The sequence below is a fragment of the Bos indicus x Bos taurus genome, chromosome 20 (genome assembly GCF_003369695.1).
Source record: "Bos indicus x Bos taurus breed Angus x Brahman F1 hybrid chromosome 20, Bos_hybrid_MaternalHap_v2.0, whole genome shotgun sequence".
In the NCBI taxonomy this organism is placed as follows: Eukaryota; Metazoa; Chordata; class Mammalia; order Artiodactyla; family Bovidae; genus Bos; species Bos indicus x Bos taurus.
This window is the reverse complement of record NC_040095.1, coordinates 554834-571856: the sequence shown is the minus strand read 5'-3', so window position 1 is coordinate 571856 and position 17023 is coordinate 554834. Positions and strand designations below refer to the sequence as shown.

The window sequence follows — 17023 nt, the reverse complement described above, 5'->3', positions numbered from 1 at the left end:
AGGGGCACAGAGGGGGCGTTTCTGCCCACTGGCCTCCTGCACAGGCTTGTCTCCAACTTGAAAAGTCTTGAAGGAGATTTAAAAAAAAAAAAAAAAACTACTATAGCTCTGACGTTTCCCTATAAGGACTGCAGGGACTTCGGTGTGCCAGAAAGCTGATGATGGCTTCCCAATATAGGCTATCTACCTCCCCTTTGCTGAGAACTAAGCAGAAAGCTTTAGGTGTTTAATATGCAAAGCACACCAGAGGGCACAGGCATCTGGGGTGAAGGGGGCAAGGGCCAGAGAGGACTGTGCAAAGGGCTCCAGGTAGGAGGCTGCCCACTGCTTCATCTGCCCAGCAGCAGAGAAGGGCTGGGAAGAGCAGACAAGGACTGTGGAGACTGTGACTCAAGACGGAGCACAAAAGAGGTGGTGTTGAGCAGCGTCCCAGAAAAGCAGGAAGGGATCAGATCCCTAAATTTCCCAGGTCAGTGAGAAAACTGAGGACCAGAGAACAGTGACTAACTCAGAGTCAACCACCTTCCTGATTGTTGAGCCCCCAATCAACATCTTACATACAGAAAGGGATATATCTATCCTGTGTCATGGCTGTGCTTTTAAATGAGCCAGTTAATAAAAGTAAATCATGGTGATGGATAAGCAGGACTGTGTAATTACTAACCACATTTTTGACTCTCAGCAAAGTGATTCATTCTTAGAGTCATCCTCAGTAGTTGCTGGGGTTTGAGGGTTTATTGCTGCTGTTCCATGTACTGTCTCTGATTTCACACAGGCCTCAGGAGCAGAAGGTGTTAAGAGTCTGCAAACTCAAGCACTATGGACAGGGCCTCCTTTTCCACCCGGATGTGCATCCTGAACAGCAAGGGTCTAGGGGAACGGGGGAGGCAAATAAACTCACTGCTTAAAGGATGAATTAACCAACAAAGCGCAAGAGGTTGATTACTTAATGCTTCTGATCAGTCAGCATGCTTTGGGGGACTAGGACCTCTAAGGCCCAGAAGTATGAGTCATGGTCTCAGGTGACTTATGGTGTAACTGGGGACAAGAAGCGTGCATCTGAGAGAACGTCAAGAGTTTTAACAGCCCACAGGAAAATCCGCTGACCAGTGGCCATGCGTTATGAAGGACTGTCAGAGCTCGAAGAAGAACACTAGCTTTAGGCAGTGTCACCTAAAAGATAGAACCATGACTCTGGTTATCTGCTAGACATGTGCCTGATACCCAGCTGTTTCCCGTACTGACTCTGTGACCCCAGGGTACAGTGTTTGACGCTCTGAGCCTTGATTTCTACGCTGTGAGAGGAGGATGAGAATTGTACTTCACCTCCAGGGCTTTTGTGAAGGTAAATGGAATAACGTGTTTGAATATAATACAGTACTTTGCTTGGCACTTGGAAGGTGCTTAGAAAGTTGTAGTTAATGTTACCGCTGTCTTCTGTTGTCTTTGTGAAGCTTCTCACTGAGCCCAGACAGAGTGACGATGGAATTCACAGAGCGCACAGACAAATGGTGTGTGCAGAGTGGGGAGGCAAGCCTATACAAGTTGGGTGTCAAGGGACACAAGCTGAGCCGTCTCGTGAGAGTGGGGGGATCATGAGCCAGAGTCACAGGTGATCAGGTCAGAATGAGCGCTGTAGTGTGGTTATAATTGTAAAGACTTGCGCTGAGCCTGGAATCCTGATTGGAATGCACAGAGTGAACGGGCAAATATTGTGTGCAGAGTAGGGAGATTATGCGCCAGAATAATAGGTGAGCAGGTCAGAAAGAGAGGTGGGGCCAGGTGGTGGCGAGCCTTGCCTGCAAGGAGCATGCACTTTAGCTAGGTACTGAGAAGGTGGATAGCTTCCGACCTGAAAGAGGTCATGATGGAAACATTCACTCTGGAAGAGGAACCTCGGACAGGAGAATGTGGAAGGAGGAGAGGGGACGTGGAGATGAGGCTCTCAGGCAGGACTGAAAGGAGGAGTCCCACAGTAAGATGCCAGGGAGAACCAAGGCAGCAGGGCTGGCAATCGGTGAGTTATTAGACTGAGGAAAAGAAGAGGGAAAGGATGCGTTCCATATTTAGATGACACAGAGAGTGATGGCAAGTTCTGATAGTCATCCATACATGCAGCCTCAGATGTTTTCTGAGCTCCTACTAAATGCCAGTTCTAGGGGAAAACGCAGGAAGTAAGATATGTACCTGTGGGCTCTGCCTTCTTGGAGCTCCTATTCCACAGAGATCGAAAGATCAGGAGGAAGATCGAGGCTGGAAGATGCTGAGTTGAGTGTAAAGTAGTGTCAAGTCTTCCACGGTGTGGGCAGAGCATCTTTTGTGCATTAGGAAATTGGTGAACTTGCCCTCCCACCCTGTTCCTGCTGGTTCTCTGACTTTGGTCTGTGGTCACAGCTGCATCTCTGGTTTAACTCAGAGGGTGTAAAACTCAATCATCTTCTAGCCTTAAGAGAAAATGAAGTGTAGGTAATTAGAGGCAAGGGGCTTCCCAGGTGGCACGGTGATAAAGAACCTGCCTGCCGGTGCAGGAGACACGGCTTCCATCTGAGTCTGGAGGATCCCCTGGAGAAATAGCAACCCACTCCAGTATTCTTGCCTGGGAAATCCCATGGACAGAGAAGCCTGGCAGGCTACAGTCCATGGGGTCACAAAGAGCTGGACATGACTGAACACTCACGCATGCAGGCACGCAATTGAAGATATAGGACCCAAGCTGTGGAGCAAGGTCAAGAAGGAAGCATCTGAATAAAGGTTGATGGCTGTAGTTGTACATTTAAATATGCATCACTACATGTGAAATAGGAGACAGTTTGTAAAAACTGTTTGTATAAAACCTGTTAAGGGAACACCCTACTCAGCCACACCTCAATCACCCAGTTGTAGATTCTCTCTCTTGTGAGTGACAAAGAGCGAATTTTAAACCTCGGGAAAATATATCCCTGCCATCGATCTGAGAACCACCTGCCAGGGAGCGTAACAGTCTTCTACTATTACTTAAGCAAAATAGGAGATGATAAATTATTGTAGTATCAGGCTGTCGATTCATGATACTATTAAGAGGAGAAAATCAGGGATTGGCTATTTGTGGTTTATGATTTTGTAGTCTTGATGTGGATTTTCTTCGCTTGTCCTGACATTTCCCTTCAAGAAGCAAGAGACTGTGTTACCCGCATTTTCCAGATGACAAAACTGAGTTTCAGTTAATGTGTTGCATTTAATTTAGTAACAGTCAGCAGACCCCGTTGGGCCTAGGCCTCTGCACTTAGTACTTACCCACCCATCTTCTGGACTCAGTCCATGGACATTTCTGTCTAGCCAGCTTGCTCCCCACTCAGCCCCACCAGCAGAAAGAGGAAGGAAAGTAACCCACGGGGCTGCTGGCAAGCAGAGGCCTGATTCATCAGAGCTGAAAGGACCGTGGGGATGTTTGAACCTGGTGGGGATGAGGAGCCACTGGTGTCATGCTGGTGCTGGGGGGATTTAGTGCCCTGCCCCCACCCAGGCAGCAGAAGGAAGCCCGGATTTGCTTCCTGCTTCTCTGGAGAAAAGAAAGAATGCGGTTAGCTGGGGATATCCCTCTATGCAATTACTCAAAGCTGGTTTTATGGGCTGATCCTGCTACAGCCTGCCTGGGAGAGGAGAGGTTCTCTATTTAAAGAGAGACGGTGTTCTCATTAGTTGTCTATTTTATACGGAGTATCAACAGTGTATATATGTCAGTCCCAACTTCCCAGTTCCTCCCACCCTCCCCTCCCCCTTGGTATCCACAGCTTGTTCTCTGTGTCTGTGTCTCTATTTCTGCCTTGTAAATAAGATCATCAGGGGCTTCCCTGATGGCTTAGACAGTAAAGAATCTGCCTGCAATGGGAGAGACCTGGGTTCAATCCCTGGGATGGAAAGATCCCCTGGAGAAGGGAACAGCTACCCACTCCAGTATTCTGGCCTGGAGAATTCCATGGACAGAGGAGTCTAGCAGGCTCCAGTCCATGGAGTTGCAAACAGTCAGACGTGACAGAGCAACTGACACTTTCACTCTGATACCAAGATAACTAATGAGAACCTGCTGTATAGCATGGGGGATGCTACTCGGTGCTCTGATGACTTAAATGTGGAGGAAATTGAAATAAGAGGGGATATTTGCATATGTATAGCTGATTCACCTTGCTGTACAGTAGAAACTAACACAATACCATTATAAAACAACTGTGTGCCTGTGTGCTCAGTCGCTTCAAAAACTCCAATAAAAAGTTTTAGAAAATAATAATAAAATTTTAAAAGTAGAATCTTCATCTTTAACACACAATAAATAAATAAATAGAGACAATAAGATGGATAGATTGCTCTGGCAAAAGAGGCATTCAGGCATACCGACCTGTAGAGAGACCAATATTTGACATGCCAGTGTTGCCTGCCTTCAATATGCAAATACCATGGTAGGGATCAGTGAAGGCCCAGAGAGGGAAAAGAGGGGGGAAAGAGAGAAGAGAGAGAGAGAGAATCGTAAGACATAGAAATAAGGGAGAAAATGAATTGGAACAAAAAGAGAGATGACAAGCCACAATCCAGCAAAGCGTAATAAGAAAAAGACAAAACCAGCATAGATTGTTTTTTAAAAATGTCCCCTTGCTCTATCTTTCTCAGCAGTTATGTTTTCCTCTGTTTTTCAGTTTCTATTTGCGAGGACTCTGTAGGACATGCATTCCAGAAGGGAAAATCAATAACCCCTGTCTCTGCCAGCTAGCAGAATTTGGAATTGACGCTTTCAAAACAAAGCTGGGCAGGCGGCCTTTGTGTTCCCTAGTTAGTCTGAGTTGCTGCACTGCCCGAGTCTGCCCTCCCGCTTCCTGAGATTAATGAGGGCTGTCTCGGCCCCATGAGCAGGCAGTAATCTTGTGTGAGGGTGAGGGAGGGGCAGGGGCCGCCCATCGGTTGGTGGCATCTCTGTCTGCTCATCTCAGCTCAGTTCACTCATCGCTGCACCTGGTACAGAGTTCATGCTGTTGGCCGTGCCCTGTAAGACTGCGTTGTCTGGGTCCTCTCTCGCTCATCTGGTGCTTCTCGCACACAGCCTGAGCTTCTTTCTGCACTGGACCTTTGCACTTGCTGCTCCCTTTTTGTGGTAGGCTAAACCCTCAGAACTCCACACAGTCGGCTCCTTCAGATGGTTTAAGTCTAAGCTCAGACATCACACCTCCTAGAGTGGCCTTATTGTACCCATCTGGAGCAGCTCTCCAGCCCCCACTGCCCTTGCTCTCTAGCCTACTACCCAGTTATATTTAAGAGCATGCATTGCCCTCTGAAATGACCCTCTTCCTCTACTTGTCACCCTGTCTCTGATGTCAGACACAGTGAACATGTGCCCGCGGGAGCCCTGCCCAGTGAACATGTGCCCGCAGGAGCCCTGCCCGTCTCCATCACGGTGGAATCTCCAGTGCCTAAACCGCTCACAGCAGAGAAAGAGACTGACTAAAAATATATCAAATGGATGTGTTTGTTCTTTCATTTTTCAAGTGTTTGCAGTTTGCCTACTACATATAAGAAATCATGCACAATTGTTGAAATACTTAATATGAAAATAATATTATAGAAAGAGAACTCACAGTGTGATGAGGAGGCAAACTAGTAAATCAGTGGGTTCAGGACAGGGGCCAGGACTCTGTTGGAGGTAAGAACAAAGATGTGGGAAGCAAACCTGATTCTGGCTTCACTCAGGAAGTGACATGAGTTGGGTCTTGAAGGATGAGTAGGAGTTTACCCAGTGGCAGGGCATTCCAGGCCGAAGGAACAGCATATGAAAAATTACCCACCTGTGCAAAGGGACAGAAGTGTGTGAAAGAGTTGAGTTTTGTCAGAGATTCATGGCTGATGCACAGTGAGCAAGAGGAACAGTGAAGAGAGATGAGGATAGCAGGGAGGGGAGCAGAATAGGGAGGAGTGGGGGTCAGGGAGGACCTTGAATGCCTGATCAGTACAGCAACAGCAAGGGGGAGCCACTGAAAAGGTTCTAGTAGATGAGCAGCATAAGCAGATTTCCATTTCAAAAAGACCGCTCTGGTGTCGGTGGGGAGGGTGAGAAGCAGAGACTGAAGTCGGGCTGGCCAGTGAGAAGACTTGTTGAAAGCCTATGGTCCTGAATTCAAGCAGGCAAAGTGGACCTAAAGAGGCAGCAGCAACCTGCAGAGAGCAGTGGGAGAAAGCTGGCAGGCCCACGGGCAGACTGGACAGTGAACCAAGCGCCTGTCACCAGGGCTTAGTGGGTGGAGACAGAGGACAGGACTGGTGCCTGCCTCTCCTGATGGAAGACTGTTGCCTTTTGGAAGGGAGAATTGGGAAAATCTGCTCACAGGGGGCAAGCAGATGCTGAAGCGTCACCTTCCCCAGATGCAGCAGGTTCCTAGCCTCTCCTCCTTTGCATTCCTGGCTGTGTGTGTCAGGTTCAGAGGTGCTGCTGGAGGAAGTTGGACTGCAACCCAGGATGCTAAGTGCTACCCAAATAAGCTGTCTGAAGAAAAGAATCCCAGCAGCCCGTCTGCCTCCTCCCTCTCTTTCCTCCTCCCTCCCCTCCACTCCCCTCCCTTACTCCTTCCTCCCCTCCTTCCTTCTTTCTTACAGCTCTTCCATTTTTCCCTTCCTCCTTCCACAAACCACCATGGAGCCCTTACCCTCACCAGATCCAAAGCAAGTCCTGGAAAGAAAAAGATGACCCCACTCTAGTACTCTTGCCTGGTAAATCCCATGGGTGGAGGAGCCTGGTAGGCTGCAGTCCATGGGGTCGCAAAGAGTCAGACCCGACTGAGCGACTTGACTTTCACTTTTCACTTCCATGCATTGGAGAAGGAAATGGCAACCCACTCCGGTGTTCTTGCCTGGAGAATCCCAGGAATGGGGGAGCCTGGTGGGCTGCCATCTATGGGGTCGCACAGAGTCGGACATGACTGAAGCGACTTAGCAGCAGCAGCATCACAGAAGGAGACCAACAGGTGTACAAAGAGTGTATACAATATGATACATTCTCCCCCAGAGCATTCTGCTCCCTCTGCTCCCAGGGCCAACAATGTAAGTGCTCAATAAATACCAGCTGATTTATTAAAGTAAATCCTCTGAAACGAGGCCAATAGTAAAATAAACTGGCAAATTAGACTCCTTTAGTCTGGAGAAGATATGATACAGTGTTATCCAAAGGCGGGCTTCCCTGATAGCTCAGTTGTTAAAGAATCCTCCTGCAATGCTGGAGACCCCATTTCAATTCCTGGGTCAGGAAGATCCACTGGAGACGGGATAGGCTACCCACTTCAGTATTCTTGGGCTTCCCTTGTGGCTCAGAGGTAAATAATCTGCCTGCAATGCGGGAGACCTGGGTTCGATCCCTGGGTTGGGAAGATCCCCTGGAGAAGGGAAAGGCTACCCACTCCAGTGTTCTGGCCTGGAGAATTCCATGGACTGTAGAGTCCATCGGGTTGCAAAGAGTTGGATACAACTGAGCAACTTTCAGTTTCACTTTATACAAAAGCAGGGTGGTGGTAAGTGCCACTTCCCAGAAGTTGTGTCTAGAACTGGAAGTTCTACAGGCAACACATAGAATCCCTTCTAGGCCAAGATTACATCATTTTATAGATTGTGTTAGAGGTCCTCCGTTGGGCATTAGATATTTCACATAACCCCCCATCCTAAGTTCTAACTGTCTTCTGAGTCATCTTTCTGCTCCAACAGCCTGCAAGCTATGCAGAGGTTGAAGCAGAATCTGTCTTACCCACTGTTTTATTTGAGTTAGTTTCATGCCTGGTTCATAGTAGATGCTCAGTAAACAATGAATAAGTGAGTGACTTTCAGAACAAAGAGATGCCAGCACTTAGAGGACTGCTAAAACCCTGAGCGAAAGAGCATGACTATATCTTGGAACAAAGAAGGATAAAAGCAAAGGGGTAAGAATCAGCCAGAGAAGCCTTCTTTTTTTTTTTTTTTTTTTCAGGATAATAGAGACTCCTATTCTGGATCCAGCACTAAAATTTCTCATCTGGGATATTTTTATTTGTAGGCCAAATTCTTTTTTAAAAAAGCATCACAGATATTTAACTTCTCTGAGCACTAAATGCACAGCAAACGGGGTTTACAACAAGCATGTGAACTAGAGTCACACCTTTTCCTGCAGGCTGGCAAGAAGCCGCAGTGATTCTGGGCCCCTCCGACCAGGGCTGAGCAGTCCTATGAGGCATTCACTGTTGGACCGAGCTTTTGCCTGGAGACTTGTAGATCCAAAGGGAAACGAAAGGGCCTTAAGAAGAGGGAAGATGACTATTACAGTGGCGACCACACTTTGAGACTCTAGCACCTATTGCTGTTCTGATTCTTTACCTCATTTGGGGTCACTGTAGTGGAGTGGTTAGAAGTGTGAGTTGTGTAGCACAGGGAGCTCTATCAGTGTTATGTGGCAGCCTGGATGGGAGGGGAGTTTGGGGGAGAATGGATACATGTATTGGTATGACCGATTCCCTTCACCTGAAGCTATCACAACATTGTTATCCACTATATCCCAATACAAAATAAAAAGTCAGAAAAAAAAAGTATGAGTTATGGGGTCAGACTTGATATTTGTGTTTAATTCTCGATTTGCTGCTATGACTTATGTGACTTTGAACAGGTAACTTATGTTTCTGAGCCTCAGGCTCTCAAGCTAAAATGGGGAAAATACCAGTGAGGTGTAAAGTGGGGAAACTCTGTGTCTTAAATATGTGAACACTGCTACTTTGTAGTTTGCCCAAAGCCTTCGTTGGTATTATCTTGTTTAATTAATGCAACAGCCCAGCCAGATCATTAGGGAAAGTTTTATTAGCTTCTAGATATAGGTGGGGAAGTTGAGGCTCAAAGAAATTCAGAAACTCTCTCAAGGCAACCAGGCTAGTCAGTGGCAAATCTAGGACAAGTCTGAAGTGTTTTTGAGGGGTTAGCTAGGAAAAGCGCTGAGACTTGACAAGCACAAGGTGATGGCCTGTAGGAAGCAGCAGGCACAGTTCAGTGGGGAGCCTCGGAAGAGCATTTGTGGTCTCCAGCACCAGCCACGACCCCAGGCAGGAGCAAGCTGTGATGCTCACCATTGGGAAAATATTTCTGAGAAGACCACTGAGATTGTCTAAAAATATGAATTCTTTTTTTTTTTAATTCGTAGAAAAAATTTAATTTATCTTTGAAGAGCAGTTTTAGGTTCATGGAAGCAGCGAGTGGGAAGTAGAGTTCCCATGTGCCCCCTGCCTGCCCCTCACACAGTCTCTGCTGTTAACACCTTGCCTGAGTGTGCGGTACGTTTGCCACAGTTGCTGAACCAATACTGAACATTTTCACTAAGAGCCGTGGTTCACCTTAGGGCTCACTTAGTGGGTTTGGGCAAATGTGTAATGACTGGTGTCCACCATGGTAGTAACACACGGAAGAGTCTCACTGCCCTGGAAATGCCCTCCTCCTGCTATTCTGCCAAGCAGAGAAGGGTGAGCTTTTAAATGTACAGGTAAATCCCTTCACCGTTTATAGCCCTTCACAATAGCTTATGTTTATTCAGTTTTTCAGAGTCAACAACATGAATCATCTTTTTTTCTTCTTGGAGAGAAGGTAGGGACACCTGGCAAGTTTAAGTGCCACAGAGCAAACCAGCAGGAAAAGTCTCATAGCCTAAGCCAGGAAGGTGACAGTTTCTTCTCCTTCAGAGAAGATCTGTGATTCAAAGAACCTGCCCATGCCTGAGTCTCAGTATAAACCACATCAACTCTGAGAATGTTTAGATGGTCAAGTGTTCAGGTTCCTGAATTAGACTGCCCGGAATCAAACAAACTCTAACTTTTATCACCTATGTGATCTTAAGCAAATTATCTCTTTCTTAGCCTCAGTTTCCCCATATGTTAAGTGGAAATAATATTGCTGTCATCATGGTATTGCTATGAAGATTAATAATACTTCTGCCCTTATTCCATCTCTGAGAGTTAATTTGGCTGAGATTATCACATCTAACCGGAGAAGGCAATGACACCCCACTCCAGTACTCTTGCCTGGAAAATCCCATGGACGGAGGAGCCTGGAAGGCTGCAGTCCATGGGGTCGCACAGAGTTGAACACGACTGAGCGACTTCACTTTCACTCTTCACTTTCATGCATTGGAGAAGGAAATGGCAACCCACTCCAGTACTCTTGCCTGGAGAATCCCAGGGACGGGGAAGCCTGGTGGGCTGCTGTCTATGGGGTCGCACAGAGTTGGACACGACTGAAGTAACTTAGCAGCAGCAGCATCACATCTAACAGACTAAATCTTCCCTTCCTAGATAATTACATGGGACTTCCCTGGTGGCTCAGATGGGAAAGAATCTGCCTGCAGTGCAGGAGACTCGGGTTCAATTCTTGGGTCTGGAAGATCTCCTGGAAAAGGGAATGGCAACCCACTCCAGTGTTCTTGCCTGGAGAATTCCATGGACAGAGGAGCCTACATACCCAGAAACAAAGCTCATATTTATGATATTCTGCTCCCAAAATAACCCTAACTCTGAAAATTTTAACTTCATCACACCTTCTCTTCTTTCTTCCAGTGGGGCTGCCCTGTTCTGGTTTATGGCTTGTAATAGACCAGGAACAAGATAGTTCAGATAAAAAGATGTATCTTCCTCACCCCATTCCCTCCCCCAGTCCCCATCAAGAGCCCAGGAAGTCCGGGGTTGGTCACAGCTCTGCTGTTAACTGCTGCCTATGTGAGATAGGCTGAATAATGACCCCCCCCACCCCCACAAAGGTGCACATCCTATTCCCTGAAATATGTGACCATGTACCCTATCAGCAAAAGGGACTTTGCAGATGTGATGAAATTAAGGATGTTGAGGTAGACGGATTATCCCGGATTATTTCAATTTGTTGTTTAGTCACTAGGTTGTGTCCAGCTCTCTGTGTCCGCATGGGCTGCAGCACACCAGGCTTCTCTGTCCTCCACTATCCCCCGGAGTTTGCTCAAATTCATGTCCATTAAGTCGGTCATTGCCATCTAACCATCTCATCCTCAGCAGCCCCCTTCTCCTTTTGGCTTCAGTCTTTCTCAGCATCAGGGTCTTTTCCACTGAGTCAGCTCTTCAGTAGGCCTCGTGTAATCAGAAGGTTCTTTGAAAGAAGGAAGATATGAGCTGGAAGCAGAGGAAGAAGAGACCATGTGGGGAAAGGAATGTGAAGTGAAAGTCACTTGGTCATGTCTGACTCCTTGCGACCTCATGGACTATACAGTCCATGGAATTCTCCAGGCCAGAATACTGGAGTGGGTAGCCTTTCCCTTCTCCAGGGGATCTTCCCAACCCAGGGATCAAACCCAGGTCTCCCGCACTGCAGGCGGATTCTTTACCAACTGAGCTAGAAGGGAAGCCCACCTAATCCCGCAAGCCCCGCAAGGAATGTGGACCCACCTCATAATCCTGGAGGGTGCAAGGAAACAGGCTGTCCCCTAAAGCCTCCAGGAGGAATATAGCCTTGCTTATGCCTTGACACGTGCCCAGTGAAACTGATCTAGAACTTCTGACCTCCAGAATGCTAAGAAAATACGTTTGTTTTGTTTGTTGTAAACCGCTAAATTTGGGGTAATTTGTTCTGGCAGCAATAGGAAACCAATACTAACACTGCCCTCAGGGCGCCACTTAACCTCTTGGTCTCAGTTTTCACATTTGTTAAAATAAGTCATGGACACGTCATGATCAGTGGATTTCAGTGTGTGTACTGAGAAACTCTAGTACTCCAAGAGCCGACAGATAAAAAGTAGTTTTCCAATAAGGATAATGTTTAAAATTGTCTCTTTTAGACAGTAAGCTTCATAAAGAGACTTTGGTGGAATGAAGAGTCCTTTTTTTTTTTCTTTTTTTAATTAAAAAATGCTTAAAAAGTCACTGGGGCTAGACAGACAGTCTTTTTAGGTCAGATTGTTTAGTGTGATGATTCTTTAAGACCACCTTCTATCAGAGAGGAGCAGAGCTTTATTGTTATCAAGACAGAACTCAGGAGCAGAGTCAAGAAGCCAGGCTTTGGTGAGGGACAGCAGAAAAGAGGAGTCAGATTGACAGCGGGTCTTGATGCCCAGAATTTGGATGTTAAGGTTGAGGTCTGGGCTGGGCTCACCTTTGAGAGATATTTTATGGAATGAAGCTGAGGGGCTCTAGAATCTTTCCGACATCCTTAGGGCTGGCTAGTGATCTCTGCAGCAAGTCCGAGTTCAACCAACTTTCCTGCACCATCTGGCGTTCTGCTCGCTGCCCCAGATGACGCTTTGTGTCTCAAGGAAATGGCCGGTTCAGGAAAGGGAGCTCTTACTGACTCAATGGGGAAGACTTGTCAGCCACAGTGCTCAAAAATTATTCGTTGGGTAGATAAGGAGGTTGTTGGTGCAGGGTGTGGGCCCGGTGTTCAGAGCCTGAGATAGCCTTGACACTGCTTGCGGTTCGAGCCCTTTTCTATAGGAGCTGATGTTTCAGAGCGCCTTGTCCTGAACTGACAAATCCATATGCACAGCGCCTGCCATGCGTGAGTGAAGCACTTGGTTGCCTGCCACTGGGTTCTGCTCTGTAAATGGGCAGTGCGTTACAATGTGTCCATTTAAAGTGACAGCTATTATTTGCCATTGTTAACACCCTCCTTTAAATCTCTCTATAACCAGTCTCCAGGCACAATGGCAAACCTAAATTCTTCTAAATGCTGATGCCTGGCTCTCAAGTAGTAGGCCTGCCAGGAAAACTACCTTAGCCAGACAAGGAAGTTCCGGTGAGTAAGTCTGGGTTTCCACGGTGCATGGTCCAGGAGCAGTTCTGGAATTTTATAGCTAATTAGCATTTTATTATGGAAGTTTGAACTTCTTTTTCTGCTCTTAGAGGCAATAGCATTTCTTGGAGACAGTCATGGAGTATTTGTTCTGAAATCCCTCTAAAGCCCAGACTACGCAAAATGCTCCTATGTACCCCTGAACCTCCCCACACCCAGAATAAACAGAGGCTTTCTCAAGAAAGAAGGAGTAACTCTGCACAGATACACATTCTTCTTAGTAGGTAATAAGTTCTTATAGAGCCCTGACCATGTACCAGACACCATCATGATGGAGAGGTCTGACAAAACATTGTCCACTGGAGAAAGGAATGGCAAACCACTTCAGTATTCTTGCCTTGAGAACCCCATGAACAGTATAGAAAGGCAAAAAGATAGGACGCTGAAAGATGAACTCCCCAGGTTGGTAGGTGCCCAATATGCTACTGGAGATCAGTGGAGAAATAATTCCAGAAAGAATGAAGAGATGGAGCCAAAGCAAAAACAATACCCAATTGTGGATGAGACTGGTGATGGAAGCAAGGTCCGGTCCTGTAAAGAGCAATATTGCATAGGAACCTGGAATATTAGCTCCATGAATCAAGGCAAATTGGAAGTGGTCAAACAGGAGATGGCACAAGTGAATGTCGATATTTTAGGAATCAGCAAACTAAAATGGACTGGAATGGGTGAATTTAACTCAGATGACAATTATATCTACTACTATGGGCAAGAATCCATTAGAAGAAATGGAGTAGCCATCATGGTCAACAAAAGGGTCCCGAAATGCAGTACTTGGCTGTAATCTCAAAAATGATAGAATGATCTCTGTTCGTTTCCAAGGCAAACCATTCAGTATCACAATAATCCAAGTCTATGCCCCTACCAGTATGCCAAAGAAGCTGAAGTTGACCAGTTCTAGGAAGAGCTACAACCTTCTAGAACTAACACCCAAAAAAAGATGTCCTTTTCATTGTAGGGGACTGTAATGCAAAAGGAGGAAGTCAAGAAACACCTGGACTAACAGGTAAACTTGGCCTTGGAGTACAGAATGAAGCAGGGCAAAGGCTAGTAGAGTTTTGCCAGGAGAACACATTGGTCATAGCAAACACCCTCTTCCAACAACACAAGAGAAGACTCTGCACATGGACATCACCAGATGATCAACACCGAAATCAGATTGATTATATTCTTGGCAGCCAAAGATGGAGAAGCTCTATACAGTCAGCAAAAACATGACCAGGAGCTGACTGTGGCTCAGATCATGAACTCCTTATTGCCAAATTCAGACTGAAATTCAAGAAAGTAGGGAAAACCACTAGACCATTCAGGTATGACCTAAATCAAATCCCTTATGATTATACAGTGAAAGTGAGAAATAGATTTAAGGGACTAGATCTGATACACAGAGTGCCTGATGAACTATGGACAGAGGTTCATGACATTGTACAGGAGACAGGAATCAAGACCATCCCCAAGAAAAAGAAATGCAAAAAAGCAAAATGGGTGTCTGAGGAGGCCTTACAAATAGCTGTGAAAAGAAGAGAAGTGAAAAGCAAAAGAGAAAAGGAAAGATATACCCATCTGAATGCAGAGTTCCAAAGAATAGCAAGGAGAGGTAAGCAAGCCTTCCTCAGTGGTTGTGCACAGAAATAGAGAAAAACAACAGAATGGGAAAGACTAGAGATCTCTTCAAGAAAATTAGAGATACCAAGGGAACATTTCATGCAAAGATGGGCTCAGTAAAGGACAGAAATGGTATGGACCTAACAGAAGCAGAAGAAATTTAGAAGAGGTGGCAAGAATACACAGAAGAACTGTACCAAAAAGATCTTCACGACCCAGATAATCACAACGGTGTGATTGCTAACCTAGAGCCAGACATCCTGGAATGTGAAGTCAAGTGGGCCTTAGAAAGCATCACTAGGAACAAAGCTAGTGGATGTGATGGAATTCCAGTTGAGCTCTTCCAAATCCTAAAAGATGATGCTGTGAAAGTGCTGCACTCAATATGCCAGCAAATTTGGAAAACTCAGCAGTGGCCACAGGACTGGAAAAGGTCAGTTTTCATTCCAATCCCAAAGAAAGGCAATTCCAAAGAATGCTCAAGCTACTGCACAATTGCACTCATCTCATACACTAGTAAATAATGCTCAAAATTCTCCAAGCCAGGCTTGAACAATACATGAAATGTGAACTTCCTGATGTTCAAGCTGGTTTTAGAAAAGGCAGAGGAACCAGAGATCAAATTGCCAACATCCACTGGATCATCGGAAAAGCAAGAGAGTTCCAGGAACACATCTATTTCTGCTTTATTGACTATACCACAGCCTTTGACTGTGTGGATCACAGCAGACTGTGGAAAATTCTGAAAGAGATGGGAATACCAAACCACCTGACCTGCCTCTTGAGAAATCTGTATGCAGGTCAGGAAGCAACAGTTAGAATTGGACATGGAACAACAGACTGGTTCCAAATAGGAAAAGGAGTATGTCAAGGCTGTATATTGTCACCCTGCTTATTTAACTTATATGCAGAGTACATCATGAGAAACGCTGGGCTGGAAGAAGCACAAGCTGGAATCAAGATTGCTGGGAGAAATATCAATAACCTCAGATATGCAGATGACACCACCCTTATGGCAGAAAGTGAAGAGGAACTAAAGAGCCTCTTGGTGAAAGTGAAAGAGGAGAGTGAAAAAGTTGGCTTAAAGCTCAACATTCAGAAAACGAATATCATGGCATCTGGTCCCATCACTTTATGGGAAGTAAATGGGGAAACAGTGGAAACAGTGTCAGACTTTATTTTTGGGGGCTCCAAAATCACTGCAGATGGTGACTGTAGCCATGAAATTAAAAACACTTACTCCTTGGAAGAAAAGCTATGACCAGCCTAGACAGCATATTAAAAAGCAGAGACATTACTTTGCCAACAAAGGTCCGTCTAGTCAAAGCTATGGTTTTTCCAGTGGTCATATATGGATGTGAGAGTTGGACTATAAAGAAAGCTGAGCACCGAAGAATTGATGCTTTTGAACTGTGGTGTTGGAGAAGACTCTCGAGAGTCCCTTGGACTGCAAGGAGATCCAACCCGTCCATTCTAAAGGAGATCAGTCCTGGGTTTTCATTGGAAGGACTGATGTTGAAGCTGAAATTCCAATACTTTGACCACCTGATTTGAAGAGCTGACTCATTTGAAAAGACCCTGATTCTGGGAAAGATTGAAGGCGGCAGGAGAGGGGGACAATAGAGGATGAGATGGTGGATGGCATCACCGACCTAATAGAGATGAGTTTGAGTAAACTCCGGGAGTTGGTGATGGACAGGGAGGCCTGGCGTGCTGCAGTCCATGGGGTCGCAAAGAGTCGGACACGACTGAGCGACTGAACTGAACTGGTCCCGTTTAAACCTTATGACAATAGGATTACTGTCACCAGTTTACAGATGATAAACCTGAAGTACAGGGAAGGGCTTTAGCCACAGTCACATGCTGACAGCAAGTGGCTGAGCTGGGATTTGAACCCAGAGAGTTTAAATCTAGATCCTGTAACCACTATGAAATACTGACTAAAAGCTTAGAGGAGCATGTCATGAAGATCAAAAGCTGTGGCCCAAATCCCGTATCCAGAAAGATTGCATTTCCTCTTTTTGTGCATTTAAAACAAAAATCTGTATTTCCAGCTCCTCTGGAAAAATGTAGTACTCAGCCCTGTCTGACAGCAATAGAGTGGAGCTGAATGGCAGCTTCCCTCTTCGGTGTGCCATGTGCCCGCCTGTCCCAGCAGGCCTGCTTCTCTAGTCCTAATTACTAGCTTCCAGAGCATCCCATTGCTGTGTAGAGCCATCTTGAAGGAGGAGTTAGCAACCCACCTCTTACCCTGGGAAGACCCCAGTCTCTGGTACAATAGCTGGGGGTTCTTCTTTGTGCTCCGCTGGTTGGGCACTGCTGCTGCTTCCTGCGCCTCCATCACCTTCTCAATCAAATGAAGATGATTTACCCTTAACCAAGCCATACACTTTAAAAATATTTATTTATTTGGTTGTGTCAAATCTTAGTTGCAGCACACAGGACCTTCGATCTTTGTTGTAGTATCCACAGTCTTTAGCCGTAGCATGTGGAATCTAGTTTCCTGACTGCGGATCAAACCAGGGACCCCTGCCTTGGGAGCACAGAGTCTTAGCCACTAGTCCACCAGGCACACACTTTCATGTGAAAGTTGAATGAG

At 46.0% G+C, this 17023-nt stretch overlaps 1 protein-coding gene across 2 annotated transcripts in view; it reads left to right on the top strand.

Annotated features, from left to right (window-relative positions):
* Positions 1-17023, top strand: part of SLIT3 (slit guidance ligand 3) — a 718206-nt gene that overhangs the window by 474377 nt on the left and 226806 nt on the right. The window lies entirely within an intron of this gene.